At 43.5% G+C, this 14,854-nt stretch overlaps 1 long non-coding RNA gene across 1 annotated transcript; it reads left to right on the forward strand.

The window, feature by feature from the left end:
* Window positions 1–1,112: 1,112 nt before the first annotated feature.
* LOC110591126 lies at window positions 1,113–14,277 on the forward strand. Its single transcript, XR_002481006.1, has 4 exons — window positions 1,113–1,124; window positions 10,241–10,368; window positions 11,495–11,620; window positions 12,265–14,277. It is a non-coding gene; the product is annotated as an uncharacterized LOC110591126 (long non-coding RNA).
* Window positions 14,278–14,854: the final 577 nt, after the last annotated feature.

Genomic DNA, 14,854 nt, shown 5'->3' on the forward strand with positions numbered 1-14,854 from the left:
AGAAAATACTCAGGACTTGTCACTTTGAATCTCCTGCTCCTAGTACAACTTAGCTCCCAAAATATGAAGCCAAGTAGAGGCCTAATCACAGTGTCTGGTACAGTTTTCTTTTTGTTTTTTTTTACACATAGACAACCTAATACTGCTTTTAGTGAAATGTATGTTGCAAAGTATCAAAATAATGTTTCCTCAGTTTTAAGACGTTTGCTTTTTCACATTTGAATGTTTTGGAAATCAGAATGAGCTTTAGAATCATTGTCAAAATAAACATGTCAACTGCTAGGTATAGGAGTCGTTAAGAGGAATTGTCATTTGCCTGTGATGGGTGAATTCAGACAGATCTTTCAGAATAAAGAATATTGACAGCCAGGAAGTATTGGTGTTTCTGCTTCACTCAGTTGCAAAACATCTGTCTGTCAAGCTTTTCAAGAGAAGCTGTTGAACTTCCTGTAAAATGTAATCAATTAAAGAAAAAAATTTTTAATATTCTAAGTCAGGTCAAACTCACAGGCACTTTTATGAAAGGGTCACTTCTGCTTGGCAACTGCCAATGTTCCAGTGAATCCAAGGAATACGTAAAAAAGGCGAAAGATTTATACGATCTGAAGAGAAACCAGAGTATAGGAATCCGTAAATATGAGTGAGGATGGTGGATAATTATGTGAATAAAACGTGTGCTATTTCTTGGTAAAAAGAAAAATTGTGTATATTCAGTGTTACATTTCTGCTTTTCTCTCTCTGATTAAAACTGTCATTTTAATTAGATAAAGTAATCTTTCTTCTAATTGACAGACTCAGCAGAGAAAGCTTCTCGATTCTAAAGTCATGGGTTAATATATAATTAAATTTATACTTGAGATGTCTGCACTTTTACTGTTTGTGTGTTATCTACTTCAATACAACATTTAAAAAGTACAGAGAGATGTTCCTGTGTATTTAGCTTGAATAAGTGAAGATGTTTCAAAATACACCAGTTACAGCTTTTGAACTAGAAAGTATAATTTTTTTTAAGTTTTTTTATTTTTTTTAGGAATCTCTACACCCGACGTGGGGCTTGAACTCATGACCCCGAGATCAAGAGTTGCATGCTCTTCTGACTGAGACAGCCAGGTGCCCCTGAACTAGTAAGTATAATTAGTCATTTATAGAACATACCTTCCTGGCTAAATCCTAGGCACTTTACACATGTTATTTAATAATAATAACTGCTAATATATATTAAGCATTTTACTCTGCGAGATCCTTACTTGCAAGAGGTGTACCAACATCTCATTTAATTTTTAAAAGAACTTACGAGGAAATGTTTATATAAGGCACATGTAAGTTAGTTACTTATATGAAGTCACACAGTGGGAAAATGGTCAGGGAAAAATGAGAACCCGGGCAGTGGGACTTCAAAAGCTTGCATTTATGTACTCCTTCACAGTCACACTCAAAAATATACACGGCAGGTTCCACTGTACTTACTTCACAGATGAACATTCTAACACTCATTTTTTTTTTGAAGATTTTTTTATTGTTATGTTAATCCCCATACATTACATCATTAGTTTTAGATGTAGTGTTCCATGATTCATTGTTTGTGCATAACACCCAGTGCTCCATGCAGAACGTGCCCTCCTCAATACCCATCACCAGGCTAACCCATCCTCCCACCCCCCTCCCCTCTAGAACCCTCAGTTTGTTTTTCAGAGTCCATCATCTCTCATAGTTCGTCTACCCCTCCGATTTCCCCCCCTTCATTCTTCCCCTCCTGCTATCTTCTTCTTCTTCTTTTTTTTTTTCTTAACATATATTGCATTATTTGTTTCAGAGGTACAGATCTGAGAGTCAACAGTCTTGCACAATTCACAGCGCTTACCAGAGCACACACCCTCCCCAGTGTCCATCACCTAGTCACCCCATCCCTCCCACCCCACCCCCCACTCCAGCAACCCTCAGTTTGTTTCCTGAGATTAAGAACTCCTCATATCAGTGAGGTCATATGATACATGTCTTTCTCTGTTTGACTTATTTCGCTCAGCATAATACCCTCCAGTTCCATCCACGTTGTTGCAAATGGCAAGATCTCATTCCTTTTGATGGCTGCATAATATTCCATTGTATATATATATACACCACATCTTCTTTATCCATTCATCTGTCGATGGACATCTTGGCTCTTTCCACAGTTTGGCTATTGTGGACATTGCTGCTATAAACATCGGGGTGCACGTACCCTTTTGGATCCCTACTTTTGTATCTTTGGGGTAAATACCCAGTAGTGCAACTGCTGGATCATATGGTAGCTCTCTTTTCAACTTTTTGAGGAACCTCCATACTGTTTTCCAGAGTGGCTGCACCCGCTTGCATTCCCACCAACAGCGTAGGAGGGTTCCCCTTTCTCCGCATCCCCGCCAACATCTGTCATTTCCTGACTTGTTAATTTTAGCCATTCTGACTGGTGTAACACTCATTTTTTTTATTTTTTATTTTTTATTATGTTATGTTAGTCACCATACAGTACATCATTAGTTTTTGATATAGTGTTCCATGATTCATTGTTTGCGTATAACACCCAGTGCTCCGTGCAAGCATTCTAACACTCAGAGAGGTTAAGTACTTTGACTGCCTCACATAGCTTGTACCTGGGACAGCCAGGGTTCATACCTGGTCCTGTCTCCAAAGACACTGTTGGCTCCCCTATCACAGACAATGTAATGCCTTTCCTGGGGAGGACATGTTCTTCAGACATAGCTTTCTTTTACATCATATTACAGTGTAGCCTAAGAGTGAGGATGGGCTGGTGACAGAGAGGCAGGGCAGAGAACCGAAGGAACAGCTCTTAGAACTTGAGAGGAGTTGCCATTGACCTCTATAATCCTGGCACTCCACAAATTGGAATTTTCCTCTTGAAGTGACCTTCTTTGGGCACAGCTGCCAATTAAATTTAGTTCACATCCATTGGGATATTATGCCATCAAGTTTCTCTAACTGGGCGATATATTTTCCTTTCTGCTCCTCCCTTCCTTGTTTGCCCCTGTACGCCTATCCCCCTCAAGATAGAAAACAGAACCAGAAAGTAATAAAGGACTTTAAGAAGTGTATTCCTCAAGCTTAGAAACCCCATCCGGGCAGTCCCTGTTGTCTTGCTCAAAGAGGGACCCACCGGATGCCAAGCTGTGCTCCTTGATCCCAACCTGGAAGGTGAGGCCTCTTTGAGCTTCCTCTGTGACTTACCATTTGTAAATTAGTTCTAAGCCTTTGAGATTCCAACTATACCAATTTTAAAAATGCTAGTTTCAACAACAATTTATTTGGGGCCATTTCAGTTGGCTGCACTTTTCTTTATTAGTAACCAAAAATTATGATTGGAGTCACCTCCACTACCCATGGAAAAAAAACTTCATTTCTCCCCACCCCGAGGACATTTACAATAATGACGCAGGAACTTGCAGTAGAGAGAGAGCTTTGAAAATCAAAATACTGTTTTGGCATTTTTAGCATTTCAGAAGGCATGTACTACTTGTGGCTTAAGAAATTTTGAAGGAATTTTCTAAATGTTGGGTTCTTGAGACAAAGGGGAAGCAGATACTGGAACAATTTTACAAAATTGCCTATCTTTTGGAGGAGTTAACCGACTATAATAATTTGCTGGTAGGAGCATCTTCTCATTTCCATGTGGCTCAGTCTTCATAAATGTCTGTTACAGTAGTGCATATTACAAAGAAAGGCGATCCTTTCAGATCAGCGTCAACCTAAACAATAAAAGTAAAAAGTTTAAAAAAAATTCCACAGTCCACATGTTTTGAATGTTTGTCTTTTTAAACAGTGGGTTGAGGGGTGTGTCATTTTTTTCTTTGTGCTCAATTTCCTTTTCAGCTGCTACATAGTGACATGGTTAGCACCTTCAGCCATCAAGAGGGTTGAAAAAGAAAATAATGTGTCCCTCTGGATTCTAGTTATGGGCCTGCACCCCAGCACCTGTTAGCTCAAAGTCAAATCTCCATGGATGCCAGGATTCCAAGCTTAAACCTCCACTCACAAGCAAAAGGGTTAGATAGGAGGTGGGGACAAGAAATTATTTTTAATTAAAGAAGTGGAATCTAACATAATAAAAAAAATAAAGAAGTGGAATCTAAAAGCAATGGTTATGAAAGGTTAGCTGAAAAATGCTAGCCTTTCCAATGCATTTGAATATTAGGACCTGTGATGTGAATCTCCCTTTTTGTAATTATTGCAGTGGGTGGAGCCATCATGCACCCAGGGCATGTCCTTCATCTGGTCACCAAACAGGAGAGGCTCAGGTGGACTCAGGGAAAGTGTCTGTTTATTAAGGTGGGTCTGTTTTTGAAAACCTGTGATGTGACTGAGTTTCCTGGGGCAGAACTCTTAGGGAGGGCTCTTTCTTAGGAAAAGAGGAATCTGCAGAGCATTGAGCAATGTCAAGTATACTCGCCAGTCAGTTAGGGCCTCCCTGGGCACATCTGCACTGATGGGCTCAGCAGGACGCACAATGCCCTAGCCTAATGCTGGGTTTGCGAGTTTCCACATTAGCGCTAGGTTCAAATGCCTTCTTTGCCATTTACTTGCCCTGTGATTTAGGGAGAGTTACTTAGCAGCCCTAAGCCCCACTTTTGTCATCTGTAAAATGGGGATAATAATGGTCACTATCTTATAGGGTTGTTTAAGGGCCAATGTATGTAAAGCCTTTTAGCACAGCACCTGGCACATCCTGTGTGCTAATAAATGATTGAAATGTGTTTCTATCCTTTTATTACTTAGGCCATTCTTAACTCTGTGATTTGAATGTTGTGATGACAGCTTTACAAAACATTGCACACCACTTTGAGGTTTCATGAGTAGCCGGAAGCTCGAAGTTCTGCCCTGGGAAAGGGTACGTGCTGGGCTTTCCATTTACTTTTCCATAACTTGGCCTCTCACGCCTTCCAGGCTCCGAACTCCCATCTGTGGGACTCTGGAAAATGCAAAAGGGTGGGAGGGAGACAGCTACCTGCTGAGGAAGCCCAGTCCCACCCTGCCTGCATCCTCAGCCCTGTGCTGTCTGGCCCTTGGGCCTAGGACTGTGTGTAGACAAAGAGAGTAGCTGTCACTACACGTAGGAAGGCACCCAGCTGGGGCAGCCAGCATCAAGATCTGCCTCCAGAAGGACAGTGTCCAGTAGAGCTGATATGGGTTGGTTCACTGGGGGGTCTGGAAGGCCACACCCTTTAGATCAAGTAGGGGAAACTGGTGCCCAGAGTAAACACCAAAACCCAGCAACGAGGCCCCAAGTCCATTCCTGGAGCTGATTCAGGGATTTAGGCACTTCTCCCTCCTTCCCACCCACCCACAGGCTGACAATGGGAACTCAAAAGAATAGGGCCTTCCTTCCTTCCTACTCGGACTGCAGGCCTGTTGGTCAGCAATGGCCTCAGGGAATTGTAAACCTTTAGGAGAAAGAAATCACAGGTCAGGCTGCAAACAGACAGTTGAGGGAAAAGCTATTCAATGTGAGGAGGCCTGCAGAGCTCTGTACTTAGCTCCGGATGCAGCCTGGTGGCTGCCCTAAACACCAACCCTCTTCATGTCTTCTCTCTTCCGTAAAGCCTACTTCAAACCTTCTCCACTCTTAAAAATCAATAGGGAAAAGACCAACTACCTAGTAGAAAAATGAGCATGGGCATTATATTAGTCAGCGTTCTCCAGAGAAACAGAACAATAGGATATATATAGACACATAGATTTATTATGAGGAACTGGTTACACGATTATGGAGACGGAGAAGTCTCAAGATACGCTGTCTAAGCTGGAGACGCAGGAAATCCAGTGGTGTAATTCAGCCCAAATCTGAAGGCCTAAGAACCAGGGGGGCTGATGGTGTAAATCTCAGTCCCCGGACAGAAGAAGATGACACATTTCAGCTCAAGCAGTGAGGCAAGAAAAACGGGCAAATTCCTCCTTCCTCTGCCTTTGTTCTGCTTAGGCTGTCACGGGATTAGGTGATAACCACCCATACTGGGGAGGACAATCTACATTACTGAGCCTAGCAATTCCAATGCTAATCGCATCTGGAAACACCCTCGCAGACACACCCAGAAGTAATGCTTCCTCTCGGCCGGCCCCTGTGGCCACTCACCTTGATCAGTAAAATGAACCCTCATTTTCCCTAGTAGACACTCTTGTGTATGCATGAGAAATAGATTAAAGAAGGTATCCTTCATAGTGGGGTGGACTTAGTGAATATTTTTATTTTGGCCAATCTGATAGGTAAAAAAATGAAATCTTGTTTTACTTTGGATTTTTTTTAACTGTGAGGAAAAGAATAAGTTCCATCTTTTTTTTTTTTTTTTTTTTTATTTGAGAGAGAGAGAAACAGCATGAGAGGGGATAGGGTCAGAGGGAGAAGCAGGCTCCCCGCTGAGCTGGGAGCCCGATGTGGGACTCGATCCCAGGACTCCGGGATCATGACCTGAGCCGAAGGCAGTCGCTTAACCAACTGAGCCACCCAGGCGCCCAAGAATAAGTTCCATCTTAACAGATTTTCTTGCCTTGCGCTAACAGACAAATAGAAACCTCAGTGAGAACATCTTCAGCCCATCCCCACAGCCAAGCCTATGCTCTTTCCTCTCCCACACTTATCCTTCCACCTTCTTTACCTTCCCCAGTCCCTGGATGTCATCCCCAGCTTCCCCTATGCCTCTCTTTGCTGAGCTCTCAGCCCCTTCTTCCCTCCTGAATTTTTAGCATTGATACTTAAATTCACCAGAGTCTCCCAGATCTAAAACCAGCAGCTGCCCCAGACCTTCTTTTCCTTTTTCGTTAAACTTCTTGAAAGAGATGTCTACGCTGCCTATTACCTGCTCCTCTCCCTGTGCTCGCCCTGCAACCAGCCTTCTGTCTCCACACCCTCCTTGAACTTGCCCCTTCAAAATCACAAGTGACTTCCATGTTGCTAAAATCACTGGACACCTCTTCTTGAACATTCTCATCTGCTCCTTCAGCTAGCTTCAGTTACATGTCTCTATCTTTAGTCTAGATCCCTCAATAACTAACTAGCGAATTAAATAACTACCTTGCTGGTAGTGGTCATCTACTTTGGGTGTCCCACAGGCACCTCAGCCTCAGCCTGCAGAAACCTGTCTGACACCACTCTCTCTGCCCCCTCCCCCCCATCAGGTACCCCATGCCCTCTCTCTCTCAGTGGATGGCTCTGTCATCCATCCAGTTGGCCACGCCAGAGACTTGGGAGTTGTCCTGTCACCTCGCCCCTCCCCTGCTCTCCTATGGCCAACCTTCCAGTAACCCTTTGAATCTTCCCCTCAGCTACTATCCTATTTCAGGCCACCATTTTCTCTGGGTCATTAAAATAGCTTCTCCTCATTCGATTCTCCACACTCCCTGCTATAACCCTTTCAAGGGCTTCCCTCTACCCTCAGGATAAATTCCAGATTCCTTAACATGGTTATAAGACCCTTTGGGACCTGGTCTCATTCACCAACCCCTCTCTTGCATTCTAAGACCCAGGCCTACTGGACTTCACAGTTCTTTAATGCCCACCGTTCTTGCTCACTTCTGAGTCTTTGAATATGGCATTCCCTCTGCCTCTTCTTTTTCCTTCTTCTCTTCTCCAGGATAACTTCTACTCATCCTTCAGGTCTTGGCTTACAGCTCTCTTCCTCCAAGAACTCTGAATTTGATTGCTTCTTTAGTCCGATTCTCCCAATAAGATTGAAATTCAAGATGGAGTTTATGCCCCTTCTAGCACATCACTGTGCCCCCTCCCACAGTCTCTGGCACTAGTAAGCACCCAGTAACCATTACAGGAACTGATGAATGCACGATCTACCCCCACTTCCCAATGCATTTTAACAAAGAAGCCTAAATGGAGTCTAGCTGCTTTTGTGGAATCATTAGGGGAGAGATAGCTTAGCCAGAGGTACCCTACAAAGTTAGAATTATAATTCTGACTAATTTGTTAAAACTGTCTGTCTGGTGATAGATTTTAGAATTTACAGAAATTTTGCAATACTGCATCCCCTCATCTTCCTTTTTAAAACTGTGTGTGTGTGTAAATGCACATCTGTGTATCAGAGAACAGCTCTGCCAAGTTGGTTTGTGTGGTCCAGTAGTTTGAACTTAAAATCTGTAAGAAGAGTCCCACATCGGGCTCCCTGCTCGGCGGGGGGTCTGCTTCTCCCTCTGACCCTTCCCCTCTCATGCTCTCTGTCTCCCGTTCTCTCTCTCAGATAAATAAATAAAATCTTAAAAGAAAAAAAAATCTGTAAGAAGATTGTTTTTTAGCAAGTTTTCCAAAACTAATCTTGAGGCAAGAGAGTAGGAACTGTGTATTTAAAAATGTATTTTAGTGGCAGCTGTACGTAAGAACAGTTCATTTTGCTTAAATTTGAGCACATAGATACCTGAAGTGCACCGCTGAGATAAAACAGTGTGTACCTTCTGAGGCTCAAAGCTGACCAGCGTCAGAATTAGGAGCATCAATCGTCGTTTGGAGCAGTGTTTGGAAGCTAGAAAACATGGCTATTTGTTCAGATTAATTCTGAGAAGGGGGGATGCAATCCAGGGGCATGTGAATCCAAGCAAAATTCAGACAGAATTTCTAGGAATGCAGTCAGAGCGAAAGCAAACCTTTTACCAACTAAAAGAATTTAAACACCATGTTGAATAAATGAAGCAGGAAAGAGATGGCGGAGGCCTAGCTTTTAAAAGAAGAGAATTAAGTGGTTCAGTCTTAGCAGACCGCACGGAATTCCCACTAAGAGGAGAAGAAGGCAAGAAAACCTGAGCGCTCACACTGGGTTTCCAAAGCTGTCTTCTTTTCCTTAGGTCCAGAACTGTAAGGAGGTCCCTACAATCCACCCAAGCTCCCCACCTCCAATTGGGCCCATCCGGAGCCCCCTCTGCTGCAACCCCTCCCACCTTCTTCCCACACAGGAACCTGGGATTCTCTTCACTCCAGCTGCCGGCCTGAGTCTTTTCAGTTCTTGCCACTTAATAGCTGTAGGGTCTGTCCGTCCACAGCCATTAGCCAGGGACAAGCCCCCTGCTACTACCTCGGCTCCTGCCTGGCCTGAGGACAGGAAGGAGCATCTGTGCTGTCGGGACTGAGTGCTGAGCCGTGGGATCTGGAGATGGACCGCTGGGTCACAGCCTGGTTCCAGCACTTTCTAGCTAACCAGTGCTGGCCCAATTTTCCTGTGTGTCAGTCTCCTCTTCCGTGAAAAGTGAGGGATAGTAGCGTCTGGCCCATAGGGCTGTGTGAGGATTAAATGAGCTGTGTATAAAGTTCATAGGCCAATACTTGGCCCGTAGTAAAACATGTTCCATAAACATTAGCTACCGTGATTCCTTATTTCCTTATTCCCTCGCTTCCTTTCTTGACTCATTTGAACCTATTTTCCTAGAGCAATCATCTTCAAATAAACTCTGATCCTTCAACTTCCTGCTGAAAACACTTGGAGAAATTCCCCGTGGCTTTTAGGGAAATCCTAAATGCTGAAAGAGGACTACAGGCCCTATGTCCCTCTCCAGCCCCATCCTGTACCCCATCCCCCTGTTCTCAGAGCTCCAGACACTCTGACCTTCTTTCAGTTCTTCAAACCCTCAGAGCTTCCTCTCACCTCAGGGCTTCTGCGCAAGCTGCTTCCTCTGCCCGGAATGCCAACTCATCCTTCCCGTCTCCGCAGGAGCCTCCCCACTTCCTCAGGGAGACCTTGCCTGGCCTCCCTAACTAGGTCAGACCTCACTATGGCACGATGTAGTTCTCCTCCACGGTGCTTCTCAGGGTCCCACTGACACATTTTCATGTGGTAATTAGATTTTCCTCTCTCTCATCCTGAAGATGGAAGCTCTGTGAAGGCAGAGACTGTGTCTATCTACTTTCTCCTCTACTCCAACCCTCAGAGCCTAGCACAGTTCCTGAAAGCCACATCATTGGTGCTCCATTACTATCTTTGAGATATGGAAGGGAGGGGGGGCAGGAGGAAAGGAAAAAGCATGCTCCAGTGTCCTTGCCTTTTTCTGGAGGCCACCCTGCCCCGAGGGTTTGTGGTGGTGGCGGCGAGGAACCATCTCCTAAGCACAAGCCTGCATGCTCTTCCTTCCGCCCACTGCCTTTGATACAGTCCTGTGTTTCATTCTCAATGAAATTCCAGTGTTTGTTCTTAGGAAAAATGGTCCTCACATAGGCATTATAATGTGACCTTTGAATGCAATTTGTAGCCTATTTTTTCTCATACAGACATTTTGTGGCTCCAAGAAAGGACAAGGTCATAGGCGTGATCCAAACGGGATTCCTTGACCAGCCTGACAGCTTGCTCCCTGTCATTGAAAAGGGAGCCACATCAGGAGCTCCAGCACAAGCAAAAGGTAACGGAAAGAAGAGGGGAGAGAAAGGTCTCCCAGGTTCACCATTTCCACCACCTAGGGAAAGCACTAGAGAATGAAAGTAAGCATAAGCAAAAGGACTCCATTCTCTGAACTAAAAGCAGAAGAGAGGGGGGCATTCCTCTCCTTGCATGTGGGTGAACATAGATGAACTCCAGAGGAATCAGAGAAGGAGGATTGTCCGAGTGGAAAGGAATGTTTGCCCTCAGTTCAGCCCCATTCTTAACCTGCACGAACCAGCTGAGGGCCACAGAAGTGAAGGGCCTTGCCTGAGCTTCCGGAGGCCTGGACTCTGCAGGGGCACTAGAGAGGGAACTGAGGTTTTTAGTGGCTCTTGCTTTGAGTTCTTATCCATCCCTTAGGTACTTCACCCTGGTTAAATCCTTCCATAACTGTATGAAGTCGTTTCATCACCCCCATTTTACAGATAAAAACACTGAAGCACAGGAAGGCCTGGCACAAGGAAGAAAGCTGTTCAGTGGAAACATTCTGAGGTTAACACTGCCAAGTATCCTTGGCCTTGACTCCGCACCTGAGCAGCCTTATCTGCAGGGGGACCACGTGCTCTGGTTCACCTGGGTCAGTCCTGGTTTACACCTGTTGTCCCACTATCAGTAGTAACAGCACCTCCTTTTGCTCTCAAAAAGTGTCCCAGTTGGGATAATACATTTATTGGGTGATCACTCTAGTATCTACAAAATGGGGATATTTATATTACTTGCTCATGGAGTGGTTGCAAGGAATCAGTGGCATTTTGCACGGAAAATGCATGGAATCTGGCACATAGCGCTAAATAGATGCTGGCTGTTATTACCATTATTTCTGTTACTATTAGGAAGGCATCTGAAGAGGGGACAGGAAGGGGTGAAGCCACGCTTTCCCGCTTGGCACGTCCATCAGGGTCTCTGCGAATGCCGCTCCCTGGAGCCATGCAGCGCCCACTGTACACTGACACTTGGGGGATGGCACCCCCCACTCTAGACTAGAGGCCATATGGAGGCACTGAGCATACCTCTTCCGCCTCTACGCCAGTCACGTTCACTGCCTGGGTCTCCTTGGGTCTGGAAGTTGAAACCGTATTTTTTTTTTTTTTTCTTTTGCTCTAAAGTCTAGAGCCCAGATTCTGAGGAAGAGTCACACGGAGAATCCTACAGAGGACCCCTTCCCCCAACCCCAGCCTGTGCTTAATTAAGTGAGTGGCTTAAGGGACTTGCCTCCTCTTGAAGATTAAGAGGTGGGTGTGAATATTTTCCTCTGGTCCCCTTAATGTTCTTGATTACAGTAATAAAAATGCTAAGCTCTATTGCCTCTCGTTGGAGTAAAGGCAGCTGAAAACTCCTCATTCCCTGAAGAACCTAATTGTTGATTCTACTGCATCTAAACAGGTGTTCTTTAGATTGCTTTTTCTAATGCCTTTTCACTGGAAAGATCAATTTAAATGTTGCTTTGAGCTAATCAGTGATTGCTTCTGTATTCATCCAAATTTATATCTTTGCTTCTGTGGGCTAGATGAGACATTACTTTCAAAGTCTATAAACTTAAATAAGGTAGGTGATTTTTAATTTAGCTCTTTGTCCTCTTCTGTTTTCCATATTTTATGCAAAATATGCATATATTTCTTTTATTATTTAAAATCCTAGTTTAAACCTATACTTGAACTTCCTGAGTCATCTTTGGATGTCTTATAGCGCCAAGTGTGGTGTGTCCTACACAGTGGGTAGTCAATAAATATTTGCAGAAAAGATAAATTAATACCTTAACCTGGATTGCAAACAAATTGGATTTGTTGTCTCTAGGTGTTTGAGTTCAGGAATTCTTTAAATATTGTCTGAACTTCCTTATGTCTGCATCTGTGTTTATTCTGTTCTCTCTGCCTAGAATTCCCTCAGTTTCATCTCTTGGAAATCTCACGTTCGTGCAAGGTTCTCAGCAAATGCCGAATATTCCATGAAACCCGCTTGCAGTCTCCAGCCAGCACTCACGGGCTCGGTCTTCGAACAAAGGAGCTGGAAAGGGTCACATCTGTGATTTTCCAAACCCCACAGTCCTCTTCACCTCTCTTATCTCAGCCCATGGGTAGTTGTGCCCGGCCTTTATTCACCCACTGTGAACACGTGAACTTCTTAAGGTGAGACAGAGGGCATGCTCTGCTGAACCACATGTGGAGACTGAATAAATAGTCATTGCTTCATGAGTTTTAGGTTTCTCGTTTTAAAGAGTGACATTTTAAAAGTAGAGTCTACCCAAATGGAGACATGATGAATGTAGTTCTTCAACCAAGTCCTCAGAACACGGAGCTTGAGAACTTAGAAGCCATCAATTGGCTTTCTCTCTCACATGCGAAGAACCTCTGGTTCCCAGTGTCCTCGGTCTTGGTTCAGGTCAGCTGGCTGGCAAAGACCAGAGTTCGGCCAGCAGATCTGTGGAGTGCTCTCCCAGACGTATCTGTGGGTACAACTTAACATGTGATAGTTCATCCTTGAGTGTAAAGTGCACTTCATGACTGGTTATGGTAACTATTCATAGTTCCCCACTCCCTCCCGTTTAGTACCTGTTTCTAAGCAGCAAAGTTGTGGTTCAGTGACTTCTGTCTGGATAATATGAAAACAGGGCACCCAGCCAATTTTGATGAGCTAACTATTTCCCTAAATTATCATGCCTAAGCAAAGGGCCCCAAACCTGCTGTTCAACACTTATCATCGGATCCGGGGGATGGGCTGTGTTCAGGCATATCATCAAATAGCTGAAATTTTACATTTAAGATTGTCAAGCAGTGAAAATTGGCATCCTTAGAAATGACTGACAGTTCCACTGCCTCATTTCTGCTACACTGAGTTAGGTAAAGGAAAAAAAATCACCTTCACTCTTTTTACAGATTTCTTGCTGAAGACCCATGTGACAGGACTATAAATTTTCACCAGAAATTGATGGGAGAACGGACACTTCAAAGTGTCTGAAAGACTTTGCAAAAGGTCCCAATTAACAGAATGCAGCTAACACCTCAGAAAATAAAATAGAATAAATGTTGCAGTGGGAATGAATCTTGCTCAGAGTGCTGTGTTGTTGGCTGATTGCCTGGTGAGAGTAGTGGCCAGGACTTGCCAGCTGGCTGATCCACACGCCTATAAAGGATGCGGTCAGCTTACACCTTGGCAAACTATGATTTTGATGGAAATCTTAGAGATCGGCAGGCGTTCTCCCTAGTAAAGTACCTTAGATCAGGTCATTGCTTTTGTTTGAGTGAAGAAAATATCCTGATGGCCAGGATTAGTAGGACCAAGTCGGCACTCTGCTCCAAGGGAGAATCCATTACTGGATCAGAATAGATATATACCCTGAAGGAGACACAGGGTGTAATTGAAGGTGGCACATTCATCTACAAAATCCCCAAGTTAAACCAGTCATGCCACTGAAGCAAACCAGCTGGCTCACCAGCAACCACACATCTTCCCCCAAGTTCCTCTCAACAACCAGTTTGTCAGACTCTCAACTCCAAAGCTACCACTATCCTATCCTCTCATGTTTACTCATAGTCAACTGTGAGGAGTTGTGTTGCTTGTTTGTTCTGCGTAGATCTGAAGACAGGGATCAGGTGTAAACATTCTAGTAGCCCCCATGACGGCTAGCTTAACACTTGCCATATGGAGGCACTCAATGAATGATAGACGGCCAAAGGAGCTTCCATTGCCCAGAGTCCATACCCAACATTTAAAACTGTTTTCAAAACTTGACAAAACCTCTATCAGTCCCCCAAATGGAATTAGTTTTTGAAATGTATTAAAAACTGATTTTAACATTTATTTTTTAAAAACTAGCATACAAAGTAGCCAGAAAAAAATCCTGGGAACAAGTTTAAAAGCCAAATACGGACCGGGAAAAGCATTTGTAAGACTGAAGATGTACATAATAAAGGGTCTCCTTACTATATAAGAGTGAACAAAGAACGTGATCTGGGAATTTACTAAATGAGAAATGACTATTCAACATATGAAAGCATTTTCAACCTTACTAGTAACCAAAGAATACAAATGGAACCAGATACCTCTTTTCATCTATCATATAAAGAAAAACCTGAGTTGTACTGGATGGGTTATTTGACACTTTCATACACTACCCATGCAAAATAAAACCACCTTTCTGGAGGGCGAATTGTCAATATATATTTAAAGGTTTAACTCTATGACCTGCAGAAATTCATCCCAGTTGAATGAGTAGATCTCAGATAAGTATGTAAAGATGTGTGTACAAGCAAACCAGAAGAGCCTAAATGTTGAACAACAGAAGATAAATGAGGTAAACTAGCCATTAAATTGGTAAAATTGGTATCTATTAGTTGGAATAGAAAGATATTTGTAACATATTAAGAAAAAAAGCAAGCCACAGAAAAGTATGACCAAGTTTTTGAAAAACATATTTATATACATATACACATCTGTTTATATTTACACACACACACACATACACACAA

The sequence above is a fragment of the Neomonachus schauinslandi genome, chromosome 7 (assembly GCF_002201575.2).
Source record: "Neomonachus schauinslandi chromosome 7, ASM220157v2, whole genome shotgun sequence".
NCBI classification, from domain to species: Eukaryota; Metazoa; Chordata; class Mammalia; order Carnivora; family Phocidae; genus Neomonachus; species Neomonachus schauinslandi.